Source organism: Phalangium opilio, unplaced genomic scaffold (genome assembly GCF_054372755.1).
Source record: "Phalangium opilio isolate 3A_F unplaced genomic scaffold, DU_Popi_V2 ptg000056l_1, whole genome shotgun sequence".
Taxonomy (NCBI): Eukaryota; Metazoa; Arthropoda; class Arachnida; order Opiliones; family Phalangiidae; genus Phalangium; species Phalangium opilio.
In genome coordinates, this window is record NW_028324175.1 from 3,032,489 (window position 1) to 3,047,120 (window position 14,632).

Sequence of the window (14,632 nt, forward strand, 5' to 3'; positions counted from 1 at the left end):
ACGATATTCATTCAACAAACTGTTAAAATTCAATTTTAAATAAGAAATCGTTGTCACGGATTTTGTATCTTGAAGAAGAAAAACATGCGATTTTTTCGGTACTTTTTTGAATGCATTTTTTTCTGGAGAAATTTTTGACCAAATTCAACTTAATTCCCTATAAAACACTCAATAAAAGTGATTTCATCTCGATTGAACAATAAATAAAAATGTACCTCGATTTTTAATAACATTTTCAAAATCGACGTTTCACGGCCAAAGCTGCATATTTTGAGTATTTCTTCACTATTTTCAAAAATAACCACTGAAACCATTATTTTTATACTTTTTGCTTTAATTCAAGCAAATGTAACGATATTCATTTAACAAACTGTTAAAATTCAATTTTAAATAAGAAATCGTTGTCACGGATTTTGTATCTTGAAGAAAAAAAACATGCGATTTTTTCGGTACTTTTTTGAATGCATTTTTTTCAGGAGAAATGTTTGACCGAATTCAGCTTAATTCCCTATAAAACACTCATTGAAAGTGATTTCATCTCGATTGAACAATAATTAAAAATTTACCTCGATTTTTAATAACATTTTCAAAATCGACGTTTCACGGCCAAAGAAGCTTACTTTGAGTATTTCTTCACTATTTTCAAATATGTTCACTGAAACCATTATTTTTATGCTTTTTGCTTTAATTCAAGCAAATGTAACGATATTCAATCAAAAAACTGTTAAAATTAAATTTTTCAATAAGAAATCGTTGTCACGGATTTTGTATCTTGAAGAAGAAAAACATGCGATTTTTTCGGTACTTTTTCGAATGCATTTTTTCTGGAGAAATTTTTGACCGAATTCAGCTTAATTTCCTATAAAACACTCATTGAAAGTGATTTCATCTCGATTGAACAATAAATAAAAATGTACCTCGATTTTTAATAACATTTTCAAAATCGACGTAACTCGGCCTAAGAAAAACATTTTGAGTATTTGTTCACTGTTTTCAAATATAACCACTGAAACCATTATTTTTGTAATTTTTGCGTTAATTCAAGCAAATGTAACGATATTCATTCAACAAACTGTTAAAATTCAATTTTAAATAAGAAATCGTTGTCACGGATTTTGTATCTTGAAGAAGAAAAACATGCGATTTTTTCGGTACTTTTTTGAATGCATTTTTTTCTGGAGAAATTTTTGACCAAATTCAGCTTAATTCCCTATAAAACACTCAATAAAAGTGATTTCATCTCGATTGAACAATAAATAAAAATGTACCTCGATTTTTAATAACATTTTCAAAATCGACGTTTCACGGCCAAAGCTGCATATTTTGAGTATTTCTTCACTATTTTCAAAAATAACCACTGAAACCATTATTTTTATACTTTTTGCTTTAATTCAAGCAAATGTAACGATATTCATTTAACAAACTGTTAAAATTCAATTTTAAATAAGAAATCGTTGTCACGGATTTTGTATCTTGAAGAAAAAAAACATGCGATTTTTTCGGTACTTTTTTGAATGCATTTTTTTCAGGAGAAATGTTTGACCGAATTCAGCTTAATTCCCTATAAAACACTCATTGAAAGTGATTTCATCTCGATTGAACAATAATTAAAAATTTACCTCGATTTTTAATAACATTTTCAAAATCGACGTTTCACGGCCAAAGAAGCTTACTTTGAGTATTTCTTCACTATTTTCAAATATGTTCACTGAAACCATTATTTTTATGCTTTTTGCTTTAATTCAAGCAAATGTAACGATATTCAATCAAAAAACTGTTAAAATTAAATTTTTCAATAAGAAATCGTTGTCACGGATTTTGTATCTTGAAGAAGAAAAACATGCGATTTTTTCGGTACTTTTTTGAATGCATTTTTTCTGGAGAAATTTTTGACCGAATTCAGCTTAATTTCCTATAAAACACTCATTGAAAGTGATTTCATCTCGATTGAACAATAAATAAAAATGTACCTCGATTTTTAATAACATTTTCAAAATCGACGTAACTCGGCCTAAGAAAAACATTTTGAGTATTTGTTCACTGTTTTCAAATATAACCACTGAAACCATTATTTTTGTAATTTTTGCGTTAATTCAAGCAAATGTAACGATATTCATTCAACAAACTGTTAAAATTCAATTTTAAATAAGAAATCGTTGTCACGGATTTTGTATCTTGAAGAAGAAAAACATGCGATTTTTTCGGTACTTTTTTGAATGCATTTTTTTCTGGAGAAATTTTTGACCAAATTCAGCTTAATTCCCTATAAAACACTCAATAAAAGTGATTTCATCTCGATTGAACAATAAATAAAAATGTACCTCGATTTTTAATAACATTTTCAAAATCGACGTTTCACGGCCAAAGCTGCATATTTTGAGTATTTCTTCACTATTTTCAAAAATAACCACTGAAACCATTATTTTTATACTTTTTGCTTTAATTCAAGCAAATGTAACGATATTCATTTAACAAACTGTTAAAATTCAATTTTAAATAAGAAATCGTTGTCACGGATTTTGTATCTTGAAGAAAAAAAACATGCGATTTTTTCGGTACTTTTTTGAATGCATTTTTTTCAGGAGAAATGTTTGACCGAATTCAGCTTAATTCCCTATAAAACACTCATTGAAAGTGATTTCATCTCGATTGAACAATAATTAAAAATTTACCTCGATTTTTAATAACATTTTCAAAATCGACGTTTCACGGCCAAAGAAGCTTACTTTGAGTATTTCTTCACTATTTTCAAATATGTTCACTGAAACCATTATTTTTATGCTTTTTGCTTTAATTCAAGCAAATGTAACGATATTCAATCAAAAAACTGTTAAAATTAAATTTTTCAATAAGAAATCGTTGTCACGGATTTTGTATCTTGAAGAAGAAAAACATGCGATTTTTTCGGTACTTTTTTGAATGCATTTTTTCTGGAGAAATTTTTGACCGAATTCAGCTTAATTTCCTATAAAACACTCATTGAAAGTGATTTCATCTCGATTGAACAATAAATAAAAATGTACCTCGATTTTTAATAACATTTTCAAAATCGACGTAACTCGGCCTAAGAAAAACATTTTGAGTATTTGTTCACTGTTTTCAAATATAACCACTGAAACCATTATTTTTGTAATTTTTGCGTTAATTCAAGCAAATGTAACGATATTCATTCAACAAACTGTTAAAATTCAATTTTAAATAAGAAATCGTTGTCACGGATTTTGTATCTTGAAGAAGAAAAACATGCGATTTTTTCAGTACTTTTTTGAATGCATTTTTTTCTGGAGAAATTTTTGACCAAATTCAGCTTAATTCCCTATAAAACACTCAATAAAAGTGATTTCATCTCGATTGAACAATAAATAAAAATGTACCTCGATTTTTAATAACATTTTCAAAATCGACGTTTCACGGCCAAAGAAGCATATTTTGAGTATTTCTTCACTATTTTCAAAAATAACCACTGAAACCATTATTTTTATACTTTTTGCTTTAATTCAAGCAAATGTAACGATATTCATTTAACAAACTGTTAAAATTCAATTTTAAATAAGAAATCGTTGTCACGGATTTTGTATCTTGAAGAAAAAAAACATGCGATTTTTTCGGTACTTTTTTGAATGCATTTTTTTCAGGAGAAATGTTTGACCGAATTCAGCTTAATTCCCTATAAAACACTCATTGAAAGTGATTTCATCTCGATTGAACAATAATTAAAAATTTACCTCGATTTTTAATAACATTTTCAAAATCGACGTTTCACGGCCAAAGAAGCTTACTTTGAGTATTTCTTCACTATTTTCAAATATGTTCACTGAAACCATTATTTTTATGCTTTTTGCTTTAATTCAAGCAAATGTCACGATATTCAATCAAAAAACTGTTAAAATTAAATTTTTCAATAAGAAATCGTTGTCACGGATTTTGTATCTTGAAGAAGAAAAACATGCGATTTTTTCGGTACTTTTTTGAATGCATTTTTTCTGGAGAAAATTTTGACCGAATTCAGCTTAATTCCCTATAAAACACTCATTGAAAGTGATTTCATCTCGATTGAACAATAAATAAAAATGTACCTCGATTTTTAATAACATTTTCAAAATCGACGTAACTCGGCCTAAGAAAAACATTTTGAGTATTTGTTCACTGTTTTCAAATATAACCACTGAAACCATTATTTTTGTAATTTTTGCGTTAATTCAAGCAAATGTAACGATATTCATTCAACAAACTGTTAAAATTCAATTTTAAATAAGAAATCGTTGTCACGGATTTTGTATCTTGAAGAAGAAAAACATGCGATTTTTTCGGTACTTTTTTGAATGCATTTTTTTCTGGAGAAATTTTTGACCAAATTCAGCTTAATTCCCTATAAAACACTCAATAAAAGTGATTTCATCTCGATTGAACAATAAATAAAAATGTACCTCGATTTTTAATAACATTTTCAAAATCGACGTTTCACGGCCAAAGAAGCATATTTTGAGTATTTCTTCACTATTTTCAAAAATAACCACTGAAACCATTATTTTTATACTTTTTGCTTTAATTCAAGCAAATGTAACGATATTCATTTAACAAACTGTTAAAATTCAATTTTAAATAAGAAATCGTTGTCACGGATTTTGTATCTTGAAGAAAAAAAACATGCGATTTTTTCGGTACTTTTTTGAATGCATTTTTTTCAGGAGAAATGTTTGACCGAATTCAGCTTAATTCCCTATAAAACACTCATTGAAAGTGATTTCATCTCGATTGAACAATAATTAAAAATTTACCTCGATTTTTAATAACATTTTCAAAATCGACGTTTCACGGCCAAAGAAGCTTACTTTGAGTATTTCTTCACTATTTTCAAATATGTTCACTGAAACCATTATTTTTATGCTTTTTGCTTTAATTCAAGCAAATGTAACGATATTCAACCAAAAAACTGTTAAAATTAAATTTTTCAATAAGAAATCGTTGTCACGGATTTTGTATCTTGAAGAAGAAAAACATGCGATTTTTTCAGTACTTTTTTGAATGCATTTTTTCTGGAGAAATTTTTGACCGAATTCAGCTTAATTCCCTATAAAACACTCATTGAAAGTGATTTCATCTCGATTGAACAATAAATAAAAATGTACCTCGATTTTTAATAACATTTTCAAAATCGACGTAACTCGGCCTAAGAAAAACATTTTGAGTATTTGTTCACTGTTTTCAAATATAACCACTGAAACCATTATTTTTGTAATTTTTGCGTTAATTCAAGCAAATGTAACGATATTCATTCAACAAACTGTTAAAATTCAATTTTAAATAAGAAATCGTTGTCACGGATTTTGTATCTTGAAGAAGAAAAACATGCGATTTTTTCGGTACTTTTTTGAATGCATTTTTTTCTGGAGAAATTTTTGACCGAATTCAGCTTAATTCCCTATAAAACACTCATTAAAAGTGATTTCATCTCGATTGAACAATAAATAAAAATGTACCTCGATTTTTAATAACATTTTCAAAATCGACGTTTCACGGCCAAAGAAGCATATTTTGAGTATTTCTTCACTATTTTCAAAAATAACCACTGAAACCATTATTTTTATACTTTTTGCTTTAATTCAAGCAAATGTAACGATATTCATTTAACAAACTGTTAAAATTCAATTTTAAATAAGAAATCGTTGTCACGGATTTTGTATCTTGAAGAAAAAAAACATGCGATTTTTTCGGTACTTTTTTGAATGCATTTTTTTCTGGAGAAATTTTTGACCGAATTCAGCTTAATTCCCTACAAAACACTCAATAAAAGTGATTTCATCTCGATTGAACAATAAATAAAAATGTACCTCGATTATTAATAACATTTTCACAATCGACGTAACTCGACCTAAGAAAAACATTTTGAGTATTTGTTCACTGTTTTCAAGTATAGCCACTGAAACCATTATTTTTGTATTTTTGGATCTCAAATGTAACGTAAATAGCCAAAGTTTTTCTACAATACCTGACGACCATTTAATTTTTGGGCTTCCGTGGCGCAATGGTTAGTGCGTTCAGCTGTTAACCGAAAGGTTGGTGGTTCGAGCCCAAACGAGAGAGGATTTGTGGGGTCTCAGATGTAGCGTGAAAAGTCGTAACTTTTCAACAATACCTGACAACCATTTAATTTTTGGGCGTCCGTGGCGCAATGGCTAGCGCGTTCGGCTGTTAACCGAAAGGTTGGTGGTTCGAGCCCATCCGAGAGCGGTGTTGTGACGTCTCAGATGTTACGTAAAATGTCAGAGTTTTTCCACAATACCTGACGAACATTTAATTTTTGGGCTTCCGTGGCGCAGTAATTAGCGCGTCCAGCTCTTAATCGAAAGGTTGGTGGTTTGAGCCCACCCGGAAGAGGTGTTGTGGGGTCTCAGATGTAGCGTTAAAAGTCAAAACTTTTCCACAATACGTGACAACCATTTAATTTCTGATCTTCCGTGGCTCAATGGTTAGCGCGTTCGGCTGTTAACCAATAGGTTGGTGGTTCGAGCCCACCCGGGAGCGGTGTTTTTGGATCTCAAATGTAACGTAAATAGCCAAAGTTTTTCCACAATACCTGACGACCATTTAATTTTTGGGCGTCCGTGGCGAATGGTTAGCGCGTTCAGCTGTTAACCGAAAGGTTGGTGGTTCGAGCCCTCCCGGGAGCGGTGTTGTGACGTCTCAGATGTAACGTAAAATGTCAGAGTTTTTCCACAACACCTGACGAACATTTAACTTTTGGGCTTCCGTGGCGCAATGGTTAGCGCAATCAGCTGTTAATCGAAGGGTTGGTGGTTCGAGCCCGCCCGGAAGAGGTGTTGTGGGGTCTCAGATGTAACGTAAAATGTCAAAACTTTTCCACAATACGTGACAACCATTTAATTTCTGAGCTTCCGTGGCTCAATGGTTAGTGCGTTCGGCTGTCAATCGAAAGGTTGGTGGTTCGAGCCCATCCGGGAGCGGTGTTGTGAGGTCTCGGATGTGAAGTAAAAAGTCAAAGTTTTACCTCAATACCTGACGAAAATTTAATTTTTGGGCTTCAGTGGCGCAATGGTCAGCGCGTTCAGCTGTTAACCGAAAGGTTGGTGGTTCGAGCCCTCCCGGGAGCGGTGTTGTGACGTCTCAGATGTAACGTAAAATGTCAGAGTTTTTCCACAATACCTGACGAGCATTTAATTTTTGGGCTTCCGTGGCGCAATGGCTAGCGCGTTCGGCTGTTAACCGAAAGGTTGGTGGTTCGAGCCCATCCGGGAGCGGTGTTGTGACGTCTCAGATGTTACGTAAAATGTCAGAGTTTTTCCACAATACCTGACGAACATTTAATTTTTGGCCTTCCGTGGCGCAATAATTAGCGCGTCGAGCACTTAATCGAAAGGTTGGTGGTTCGAGCCCACCGGAAGAGGTGTTGTGGGGTCTCAGATGTAACGTAAAATGTCAGAGTTTTTCCACAATACCTGACGAACATTTAATTTTTGGGCTTCCGTGGCGCAATGGTTAGCGCGTTCAGCTGTTAATCGAAAGGTTGGTGGTTCGAGCCCACCCGGAAGAGGTGATGTGGGGTCTCAGATGTAGCGTAAAAAGTCAAAACGTTTCCACAATACGTGACAACCATTTAATTTCTGAGCTTCCGAGGCTCAATGGTTAGCGCGTTCGGCTGTTAATCGAAAGGTTGGTGGTTCGAGCCCATCCGGGAGCGGTGTTGTGAGGTCTCGGATGTGAAGTAAAAAGTCAAAGTTTTACCTCAATACCTGACGAAAATTTAATTTTTGGGCTTCAGTGGCGCAATGGTTAGCGCGTTCGGCTGTTAACCAATAGCTTGGTGGTTCGAGCCCACCCGGGAGCGGTGTTTTTGGATCTCAAATGTAACGTAAATAGCCAAAGTTTTTCTACAATACCTGACGACCATTTAATTTTTGGGCTTCCGTGGCGCAATGGTTAGTGCGTTCAGCTGTTAACCGAAAGGTTGGTGGTTCGAGCCCAAACGAGAGAGGATTTGTGGGGTCTCAGATGTAGCGTGAAAAGTCGTAACTTTTCAACAATACCTGACAACCATTTAATTTTTGGGCGTCCGTGGCGCAATGGCTAGCGCGTTCGGCTGTTAACCGAAAGGTTGGTGGTTCGAGCCCATCCGGGAGCGGTGTTGTGACGTCTCAGATGTTACGTAAAATGTCAGAGTTTTTCCACAATACCTGACGAACATTTAATTTTTGGGCTTCCGTGGCGCAGTAATTAGCGCGTCCAGCTCTTAATCGAAAGGTTGGTGGTTTGAGCCCACCCGGAAGAGGTGTTGTGGGGTCTCAGATGTAGCGTTAAAAGTCAAAACTTTTCCACGATACGTGACAACCATTTAATTTCTGATCTTCCGTGGCTCAATGGTTAGCGCGTTCGGCTGTTAACCAATAGGTTGGTGGTTCGAGCCCACCCGGGAGCGGTGTTTTTGGATCTCAAATGTAACGTAAATAGCCAAAGTTTTTCCACAATACCTGACGACCATTTAATTTTTGGGCGTCCGTGGCGAATGGTTAGCGCGTTCGGCTGTTAACCGAAAGGTTGGTGGTTCGAGCCCATCCGGGAGCGGTGTTGTGAGGTCTCAGATGAGAAGTAAAAAGTCAAGGTTTTACCTCAATACCTGACGAAAATTTAATTTTTGGGCTTCAGTGGCGCAATGGTCAGCGCGTTCAGCTGTTAACCGAAAGGTTGGTGGTTCGAGCCCTCCCGGGAGCGGTGTTGTGACGTCTCAGATGTAACGTAAAATGTCAGAGTTTTTCCACAACACCTGACGAACATTTAACTTTTGGGCTTCCGTGGCGCAATGGTTAGCGCAATCAGCTGTTAATCGAAGGGTTGGTGGTTCGAGCCCGCCCGGAAGAGGTGTTGTGGGGTCTCAGATGTAACGTAAAATGTCAAAACTTTTCCACAATACGTGACAACCATTTAATTTCTGAGCTTCCGTGGCTCAATGGTTAGCGCGTTCGGCTGTCAATCGAAAGGTTGGTGGTTCGAGCCCATCCGGGAGCGGTGTTGTGAGGTCTCGGATGTGAAGTAAAAAGTCAAAGTTTTACCTCAATACCTGACGAAAATTTAATTTTTGGGCTTCAGTGGCGCAATGGTCAGCGCGTTCAGCTGTTAACCGAAAAGTTGGTGGTTCGAGCCCTCCCGGGAGCGGTGTTGTGACGTCTCAGATGTAACGTAAAATGTCAGAGTTTTTCCACAATACCTGACGAGCATTTAATTATTGGGCTTCCGTGGCGCAATGGCTAGCGCGTTCGGCTGTTAACCGAAAGGTTGGTGGTTCGAGCCCATCCGGGAGCGGTGTTGTGACGTCTCAGATGTTACGTAAAATGTCAGAGTTTTTCCACAATACCTGACGAACATTTAATTTTTGGCCTTCCGTGGCGCAATAATTAGCGCGTCGAGCACTTAATCAAAAGGTTGGTGGTTCGAGCCCACCGGAAGAGGTGTTGTGGGGTCTCAGATGTAACGTAAAATGTCAGAGTTTTTCCACAATACCTGACGAACATTTAACTTTTGGACTTCCGTGGCGCAATGGTTAGCGCGTTCAGCTGTTAATCGAAGGGTTGGTGGTTCGAGCCCGCCCGGAAGAGGTGTTGTGGGGTCTCAGATGTAACGTAAAAAGTCAAAACTTTTCCACAATACGTGACAACCATTTAATTTCTGAGCTTCCGTGGCTCAATGGTTAGCGCGTTCGGCTGTCAATCGAAAGGTTGGTGGTTCGAGCCCATCTGGGAGCGGTGTTGTGAGGTCTCGGATGTGAAGTAAAAAGTCAAAGTTTTACCTCAATACCTGACGAAAATTTAATTTTTGGGCTTCCGTGGCGCAATGGTTAGCGCGTTCAGCTGTTAATCGAAAGGTTGGTGGTTCGAGCCCACCCAAGAGAGGTGTTGTGAGGTCTCAGATGTAGCGTGGAAAAATACAAAAATAATGGTTTCAGTGGCTATATTTGAAAACAGTGAACAAATACTCAAAATGTTTTTCTTAGGTCGAGTTACGTCGATTGTGAAAATGTTATTAATAATCGAGGTACATTTTTATTTATTGTTCAATCGAGATGAAATCACTTTTATTGAGTGTTTTGTAGGGAATTAAGCTGAATTCGGTCAAAAATTTCTCCAGAAAAAAATGCATTCAAAAAAGTACCGAAAAAATCGCATGTTTTTTTTCTTCAAGATACAAAATCCGTGACAACGATTTCTTATTTAAAATTGAATTTTAACAGTTTGTTGAATGAATATCGTTACATTTGCTTGAATTAACGCAAAAATTACAAAAATAATGGTTTCAGTGGTTATATTTGAAAACAGTGAACAAATACTCAAAATGTTTTTCTTAGGTCGAGTTACGTCGATTTTGAAATGTTATTAAAAATCGAGGTACATTTTTATTTATTGTTCAATCGAGATGAAATCACTTTTAATGAGTGTTTTATAGGGAATTAAGCTGAATTCGGTCAAAAATTTCTCCAGAAAAAAATTCATTCAAAAAAGTACCGAAAAAATCGCAGGTTTTTCTTCTTCAAGACACAAAATCCGTGAATACGATTTCTTATTGAAAATTGAATTTTAACAGTTTTTCGAATGAATATCGTTACATTTGCTTGAATTAAAGCAAAAAGTATAAAAATAATGTTTTCAGTGGTTATTTTTGAAAATAGTGAAGAAATACTCAAAATATGCTTCTTTGGCCGTGAAACGTCGATTTTGAAAATGTTATTGAAAATCGAGGTACATTTTTATTTATTGTTCAATCGAGATGAAATCACTTTCAATGAGTGTTTTATAGGGAATTAAGCTGAATTCGGTCAAAAATTTCTCCAGAAAAAATGCATTCAAAAAAGTACCGAAAAAATCGCATGTTTTTCTTCTTCAAGATACAAAATCCGTGACAACGATTTCTTATTGAAAAATTTAATTTTAACAGTTTTTTGGTTGAATATCGTTACATTTGCTTGAATTAAAGCAAAAAGCATAAAAATAATGGTTTCAGTGAACATATTTGAAAATAGTGAAGAAATACTCAAAGTAAGCTTCTTTGGCCGTGAAACGTCGATTTTGAAAATGTTATTAAAAATCGAGGTAAATTTTTAATTATTGTTCAATCGAGATGAAATCACTTTCAATGAGTGTTTTATAGGGAATTAAGCTGAATTCGGTCAAACATTTCTCCTGAAAAAAATGCATTCAAAAAAGTACCGAAAAAATCGCATGTTTTTTTTCTTCAAGATACAAAATCCGTGACAACGATTTCTTATTTAAAATTGAATTTTAACAGTTTGTTAAATGAATATCGTTACATTTGCTTGAATTAAAGCAAAAAGTATAAAAATAATGGTTTCAGTGGTTATTTTTGAAAATAGTGAAGAAATACTCAAAATATGCTTCTTTGGCCGTGAAACGTCGATTTTGAAAATGTTATTAAAAATCGAGGTACATTTTTATTTATTGTTCAATCGAGATGAAATCACTTTTATTGAGTGTTTTATAGGGAATTAAGCTGAATTTGGTCAAATATTTCTCCAGAAAAAAATGCATTCAAAAAAGTACCGAAAAAATCGCATGTTTTTCTTCTTCAAGATACAAAATCCGTGACAACGATTTCTTATTTAAAATTGAATTTTAACAGTTTGTTGAATGAATATCGTTATATTTGCTTGAATTAACGCAAAAATTACAAAAATAATGGTTTCAGTGGTTATATTTGAAAACAGTGAACAAATACTCAAAATGTTTTTCTTAGGCCGAGTTACGTCGATTTTGAAAATGTTATTAAAAATCGAGGTACATTTTTATTTATTGTTCAATCGAGATGAAATCACTTTCAATGAGTGTTTTATAGGGAATTAAGCTGAATTCGGTCAAAAATTTCTCCAGAAAAAATGCATTCAAAAAAGTACCGAAAAAATCGCATGTTTTTCTTCTTCAAGATACAAAATCCGTGACAACGATTTCTTATTGAAAAATTTAATTTTAACAGTTTTTTGATTGAATACCATTTCAGATCCCACAACACCGCTCCCGGGTGGGCTCGGACCACCAACCTATTGGTTAACAGCCGAACGCGCTAACCCTTGAGCCACGGAAGCTCCGAAATTAAATGGTTGTCAGGTATTGTGGAAAACCTTGACTTTTTACGTCACATCTGAGACCTCACAACACGGCTCCCGGATGGGCTCGAACCACCAACCTATTGGTTAACAGCCGAACGTGCTAACCATTGCGCCACGGAAGCCCAAAAATTAAATGGTCGTCAGGTATTGTGGAAAAACTTTGGCTTTCTACGTAACATTTGAGACCCCACAACACCTTTCCCGGGTGGGCTCGAACCACCAACCTTTCGATTAACAGCTGAACGCGCTAACCATTGCGCCACGGGAGCCCAAAAATTAAATGCTCGTCAGGTATTGTGTAAAAACCTTGACTTTTTACGTCACATCTGAGACCTCACAACACCGCTCCCGGATGGGCTCGAACCACCAACCTATTGGTTAACAGCCGAACGCGCTAAACATAGCGCCACGGAAGCCCAAAAGTTAAATGCTCGTCAGGTATTGTGTAAAAACCTTGACTTTTTACGTCACATCTGAGACCTCACAACACCGCTCCCGGATGGGCTCGAACCACCAACCTATTGGTTAACAGCCGAACGCGCTAACCATTGCGCCACGGAAGCCCAAAAGTTAAATGCTCGTCAGGTATTGTGTAAAAACCTTGACTTTTTACGTCAAATCTGAGACCTCAAAACACCGCTCCCGGAAGGGGTCGAACCACCAACCTATTGGTTAACAGCCGAACGCGCTAACCACTGCGCCACGGAAGCCCAAAAATTAAATGGTCGTCATTTATTGTGCAAAAACTTTGGCTTTCTACGTTACATTTGAGATCCCACAACACCGCTCCCGGGTGGGCTCGAACCACCAACCTATTGGTTAACAGCCGAACGCGCTAACCATTGAGCCACGGAAGCTCAGAAATTAAATGGTTGTCAGGTATTGTGGAAAAACTTTGGCTTTCTACGTTACATTTGAGATCACACAACACCGCTCCCGGGTGGGCTCGAACCACCAACCTATTGGTTAACAGCCGAACGCGCTAACCATTGCGCCACGGAAGCCCAAAATCTAAATGCTCGTCAGGTGTTGTGCAAAAAACTTGACTTTTTACGTCACATCTGAGACCTCACAACACCGCTCCCGGATGGGCTCGAACCACCAACCTATTGGTTAACAGCCGAACGCGCTAACCATTGCGCCACGGAAGCCCAAAAGTTAAATGCTCGTCAGGTATTGTGTAAAAACCTTGACTTTTTACGTCACATCTTAGACCTCACAACACCGCTCCCGGATGGGCTCGAACCACCAACCTATTGGGTAACAGCCGAACGCGCTAACCATTGAGCCACGGAAGCTCAGAAATTAAATTGTTGTCAGGTATTGTGGAAAAACTTTGGCTTTCTACGTTACATTTGAGACCCCACAACACCTCTCCCGGGTGGGCTCGAACCACCAACCTTTCGATTAACAGCTGAACGCGGTAACCATTGTGCCACGGAAGCCCAAAAATTAAATGCTCGTCAGGTATTGTGTAAAAACCTTGACTTTTTACGTCACATCTGAGACCTCACAACACCGCTCCCGGATGGGCTCGAACCACCAACCTATTGGTTAACAGCCGAACGCGCTAACCATTGCGCCACGGAAGCCCAAAAATTAAATGGTCGTCAGGTATTGTGGAAAAACTTTGGCTTTCTACGTCACACTTGAGATCACACAACACCGCTCCCGGGTGGGCTCGAACCACCAACCTATTGGTTAACAGCTGAACGCGCTAACCATTGAGCCACGGAAGCTCAGAAATTAAACGGTTGTCAGGTATTGTGGAAAAACTTTGGGTTTTTACTTCACATCTGAGACCTCACAACACCGCTCCCGGATGGGCTCGAACCACCAACCTTTCGGTTAACAGCCGAACCATTATTTTTGTAATTTTTGCGTTAATTCAAGCAAATGTAACGATATTCATTCAACAAACTCTTAAAATTCAATTTTAAATAAGAAATCGTTGTCACGGATTTTGTATCTTGAAGAAAAAAAACATGCGATTTTTTCGGTACACTTTTGAATGCATTTTTTTCTGGAGAAATGTTTGACTGAATTCAGCTTAATTCCCTATAAAACACTCATTGAAAGTGATTTCATCTCGATTGAACAATAATTAAAAATTTACCTCGATTTTTAATAACATTTTCAAAATCGACGTAACTCGGCCTAAGAAAAACATTTTGAGTATTTGTTCACTGTTTTCAAATATAACCACTGAAACCATTATTTTTGTAATTTTTGCGTTAATTCAAGCAAATGTAACGATATTCATTCAACAAACTGTTAAAATTCAATTTTAAATAAGAAATCGTTGTCACGGATTTTGTATCTTGAAGAAGAAAAACATGCGATTTTTTCGGTACTTTTTTGAATGCATTTTTTTCTGGAGAAATTTTTGACCAAATTCAGCTTAATTCCCTATAAAACACTCAATAAAAGTGATTTCATCTCGATTGAACAATAAATAAAAATGTACCTCGATTTTTAATAACATTTTCAAAATCGACGTTTCAC

At 35.9% G+C, this 14,632-nt stretch overlaps 3 non-coding genes across 3 annotated transcripts; all 3 read left to right on the forward strand.

The window, feature by feature from the left end:
- Positions 1-6,892: 6,892 nt before the first annotated feature.
- TRNAD-GUC (transfer RNA aspartic acid (anticodon GUC)) lies at positions 6,893-6,965 on the forward strand. The gene has a single exon. It is a non-coding gene; the product is annotated as a tRNA-Asp (tRNA).
- A 1,983-nt stretch (positions 6,966-8,948) lies between these two features.
- Positions 8,949-9,021, forward strand: TRNAD-GUC (transfer RNA aspartic acid (anticodon GUC)). The gene has a single exon. It is a non-coding gene; the product is annotated as a tRNA-Asp (tRNA).
- A 661-nt stretch (positions 9,022-9,682) lies between these two features.
- TRNAD-GUC (transfer RNA aspartic acid (anticodon GUC)) lies at positions 9,683-9,755 on the forward strand. Its single transcript has one exon. It is a non-coding gene; the product is annotated as a tRNA-Asp (tRNA).
- The last annotated feature ends 4,877 nt before the right edge of the window (positions 9,756-14,632 follow it).